Genomic DNA, 5,392 nt, shown 5'->3' on the forward strand with positions numbered 1-5,392 from the left:
ATATTTTTATTTCATCTCTCTCATCTTGTTTTGATGGATTAGGTACTGTAAGGAGTGCTGCCTTCCAGCAATTGATAAGTAGATACCCTCACAGAGTGAGAAAAGAAAGTTTAAAAATGTTACTTCTTATAGTTTGTAAACTCTCTCACAACAGTTCTTAAGGAGAGAAAATCTTTTCAGTCTTTTTCTTGATTCTTGAGAAAATAATACATGATCTCTTATCCACAAAAATGCAGAGTTAATGTTTTTTAGTTGGCTTCCTAGTCACATAGTAGAACACTCAAGCCCATTAATAAATAACTGAATTAGCCATAATTTACTATGTATAATCACCATTGTTAGAATTAATTGTCTTAACATTGAAGTCTTTAAATTATTTATTTTACCAAAATCCAATTTAAACTTCACTGCACAAAAACTTGTACAAGATAATTAAATGATAATAGCAGCATTTATCATAATAGCAAAAACAAAACAAAACAAAAAAATCCCACAATAATCCAAATGGTGAATGGATAAACACAATGTCATATGTCTATACAAGGAAATGTTACTTGCAGTAAAAATGAATAGAATATTGATTACATTTTGCTGTATGGAATAACCTCTGAGGTATTACAGCAAGTTAAAAAAGACACAAAATAGCACATACTGTATAATTCAATATATATGAAATGTTCAGAAAGGGCAATTTATAGAGACAAAGTAATTTAGTAGTTGCCTGGCTGTTCTAAAACCAAATGTTGGTGACTTGGTAAACTTACCAAAATAATTGTGCAATTGAAATGGATGAATTTATGCTATGTACTTATTATATCAATAAAATTATTTGAAATACCTGATTCAATATTATGAGAAAATTACATATGAAAAGCTGCTAAGGAAAACCAATCCTAATTACAATAAAAATTCTTAATGTTAAGAAGGAATATCTCTAAAAATATTTATAATTATGGTCCATACCTATTGAAATAGGTGATTTGAATTTTATTTCTGACATTTTTGACTGCATTTTATGCAATGACATTCTAAAGTAAAATAATTAAGATAAAAATTAATTCACATATAGCATTTTCATCATGTCTGAATTATATGTATGATTAGCAATTTGAAACCGGTAACAGGTACTCAAAACTTTCAAAACATAATGCTATTATAAAATTTATGTTCTCATGATTAGTGACAAAACAGAAAAAGAAATTGAAAATCCAACTATGTAAATAATACTAACAAATAATAATAATAAAAAAGAAACAACTGAAATCTCAAAAAATAAAAAGTATCAACTGATAAAGACAGAGGACAAAACGTCATAAACCAGATTTGAGAATTTTTTTTTTAATTAAAAGAGAAAATCTTACTGGGCGCCTGGGTGGCTCAGTGGGTTAAAAGAGAAAATCTTAAGGTGAAAAAGCCAGTCTGAAAGTCTATCTGTTTTTTTTTTTTTTTTTTTTTTTTTTTTTAATTTTTTTATTTGAGAGAGAGCATGAGAGAGGAGAAAGTCAGGGGGAGAAGCAGACTCCCTGTGCTGGGAGCCTGATGCAGGACTCTATCCCAGGAATCCAGGATCATGACCTGAGCCAAAGGCAGTTGCTTAACCAACTGAGCCACCCAAGTGCCCAAAGTCTATCTGTTTTGATTCCAACCATATGAAATTTCTGGAAAAGACAAAGCTATAGAGAGAGAGTAAAAGATAAGTGGTTGGTAGAGGTTAGAGGGAGGCGAAAGAAGTGAAGCACAGGGAGTTTTTAGGGCAGTGTAACTATTCTGTATCATAAGGTAATGGTGGATACGTGTCGTTATACATTTGCCAAACAAACAGAAGGAATGAATCGTAACATAAACTATCAACTTAATAATAATGCATCCATATTGGTTCATCAGATGTAAAAAGTATACACCAAGATGTTAAAAATAAGGGTAGCTCTCTTGCCCTGTTGGTGGGAATGCAAATTGGTGCAGCCACTGTGGAAATGGTAAGGAGTTTCATCAAAACTTTTAAAATGCAACTATTCTGCCTACCACCCAGCAATAGTACTACTGGATATTTACCCAAAGCATGCAAAAACACGAACTCAAAGGGATACACACACCCCTATGTTTATGGCAGCATTATTTACAATGGCCAAGACATTGAAGCAGACCAAGAATCCATCAATTGGTGAATGGAGAAAGAAGATGATACTAATACAATGAAATCATATGTAATGAAATATTATTCAGCCATAAAAAGAATGAAATCTGGTCACTTGTAATGGCATGGCATTTCCAGTAACTTCCCCAAGATCAGACAACTAAAAGCAGAGCCACTTCCAATTATATAACTTGGGTGGTAAATGTACAATGAACTCATTTTGTAAACTTATTTGAGATATCCAGGCTTTACATCATACAGTGAAAAAGTAAAGTTTTTTCAGTAATATTTTGAGAAAATAAAGGTCTGTCAATAAGATACACTAAGAGGTTACATTTTAAGCCATTCTATGGTAATTTTTTAACCTTTAGTTTGCAGAGATTTTACAACAGAATGATGTGGCCCACACTATCTAATGTGATATTGACAGCTAATTCTTTGAGATAGTAAGAGTAGGAAACTTTCTGACAGGTAAAAACAGAAAAAACACTGAACTTGGGGTTGTTAAATCTCTAGCAATAGAGAGGATGGAATCAGAGCCTTTCCCATTAACATCTGCACCCTGGCCATTCTGCTTTTCCTAGTATCTCCTGGATTTACCTTTTACTCTATATGCTCCATTGGGTTTCCTTATCTGAGCAATATCATGTTTAATTTCCTCAGAGACTTAAGATTTCTGAATTCTGCCCTAAGAATTTTTCAGGTGGGAGAAGAACAAGAATTTAAGAGCATAAGAAGCTTACTTTTATCTTTCATCACACAAAACTCTGTGTAATTCAGGAGTAAAAGATGGACAGAATTGTTTAACTTCAAACTCAAGGATGAATATAATCTTTCCTTTCTCTTTAGAAATGTATTTCATTAGAACAACTTGACTTTTTTGTTATCCAGTACATATGAAGATTCCTTCCTTCCTAGTCTTGTATTTTCCCAATGGTAACCACAAGCTAGTGTTTAAAAAGAGAAAGTGTACTCATTTAGTCATGCTGACCAACTCTTTGTCAACTTATCAACAGCTTAGTCAACATGCTGACCAACAACTTAGTTAACTCTTAGTCAACTTACTTAGTCAACTTAGTTAATCAAGTCAACTTGATTTCCTTTAAAATAAGCAGTGACATCTTTGAAATCACTTTCATTTTTATAATGAAATAGTGATTTTACAAATCATACACTCTGTTACTTCTCTAGATGATCAATTTTATTGCTTGTTAGCTACACCAAACTTTTTAATATAAGTATTATTTTGTAAGTAACTAATTGAATAAATTGCATTTTTACATATTAATTTTAAAATTAATAAATAATAATTGGTACTTTTTAGTTTTGTGAGGTTTTGAAGCTTATTCAATATTTGGGTGCTCTTTAAAAACAATGCAATTTTTATTTTATTTTTTTTAAGATTTTATTTATTTATTTGACAGAGAGAAAGAGATCAAAAGTAGGCAGAGAGGCAGGCAGGGAGAGCGGGGGAAGCAGGCTCCCTGCCAAGCAGAGAACCTGATGTGGGTCTTAATCCCAGGACCCTGAGATCATGACCTGAGCCGAAGGCAGAGGCTTAACCCACTGAGCCACCCAGGTGTCCCATAGTGCAACATTTTAATTATAATTCAGGTATAGGAGTGACTCGGTAGGAGAAGATGGCGACCATGTGGGATGAGGCTGAGCAAGATGGAATCGGGGAGGAGGTGCTCAAGATGTCCACAGAAGAGATTATCCAGTGCACACAGCTGCTGGACAGTGAGATCAAGATCATGAAGAGTGAAGTATTACGAATTACCCACGAACTCCAAGCCATGAAGGACAAGATCAAAGAGAACAGTGAGAAAATCAAAGTGAACAAGACCCTGCCATACCTGGTGTCCAACATTATCGAGCTTCTAGATGTTGATCCCAATGACCAAGAAGAGGATGGTGCCAATGTTGACCTGGATTCCCAGAGGAAGGGTAAATGCACAGTGATCAAAACCTCTACACGGCAGACATACTTCTTGCCTGTGATTGGGTTGGTGGATGCTGAAAAGCTAAAGCCAGGAGACTTGGTGGGTGTGAACAAAGACTCCTATCTGATCCTGGAGACCCTGCCCACAGAGTATGACTCTCGGGTTAAGGCCATGGAGGTGGATGAGAGAACAATATAGTGACATTGGGGGCCTGGACAAGCAGATTCAGGAGCTGGTAGAGGCCATTGTCCTGTCAATGAACCACAAGGAGAAGTTTGAGAACTTGGGATCCAGCCTCCAAAAGGGGTGTTGATGTATGGCCCCCCAGGTACCGGGAAGACCCTGCTGGCCCCGGGCCTGTGCTGCACAGACCAAGGCTACATTCCTGAAGTTGGCTGGCCCCCAGCTGGTGCAGATGTTCATTGGGGATGGTGCCAAGCTGGTCTGGGATGCCTTTGCCCTGGCCAAGGAGAAAGCTCCGTCCATTATCTTCATCGATGAGCTGGATGCCATCGGCACTAAGCGCTTTGACAATGAGAAGGCTGGAGACCAGGAGGTGCAGAGGAAGATGTTGGAACTTCTGAACCAGCTGGATGGGTTCCAACCCAACACTCAAGTAAAGGTGATTGCAGCCACCAACAGGATGGATATCCTGGACCCCTCACTGCTCCGCTCAGGCCGTCTGGACCGGAAGATTGAATTCCTGATGCCCAATGAGGAGGCCTGGGCCAGAATCATGCAGATCCACTCCCGCAAGATGAACGTCAGTCCCGATGTGAACTATGAGGAACTGGCCCGCTGTATGGATGACTTCAATGGTGCCCAGTGCAAGGCCGTGTGCGTGGAGGCGGGCATGATCGCACGGCGCAGGGGCGCCACGGAACTCACGCATGAGGACTACATGAAGGGCATCCTGGAGGTGCAGGCCAAGAAGAAAGCCAATCTGCAGTACTATGCCTAGGAGGTTGCCCACCACACCTGCTCCCTGGTCTGGTGCTGGTTAAAATTCATAATAAAAGATGGTTTCAGGTCCCTGCCAAAAAAAAAAAAAAAAAAAAAAAATTCAGGTATAGGACATTTGAAGGAACCACAGCAAATAAAGATCCCACAGCTTAAGTTATATTAACTTCTTGGTAAATCAGCTTTTGCTAACATACAGTGAATGCTTTCCCAATAGGCTTTATTGAAAATGTTTTCATGCATTATTTCCTTTTTTCCCCTTATAATGTCCATGTGAGGTAGATATCTTTATTAACCACAACTGATGAGAAAGGACAACGAGGCAGAGAAAAATTAAGAAGATAATAAATGGTGG

At 37.5% G+C, this 5,392-nt stretch overlaps 1 pseudogene; it reads left to right on the forward strand.

The window, feature by feature from the left end:
- Positions 1–3,762: 3,762 nt before the first annotated feature.
- Positions 3,763–5,109, forward strand: LOC132015727 (26S proteasome regulatory subunit 6A-like; annotated as a pseudogene).
- The last annotated feature ends 283 nt before the right edge of the window (positions 5,110–5,392 follow it).

The sequence above is a fragment of the Mustela nigripes genome, chromosome 1 (assembly GCF_022355385.1).
Source record: "Mustela nigripes isolate SB6536 chromosome 1, MUSNIG.SB6536, whole genome shotgun sequence".
NCBI classification, from domain to species: Eukaryota; Metazoa; Chordata; class Mammalia; order Carnivora; family Mustelidae; genus Mustela; species Mustela nigripes.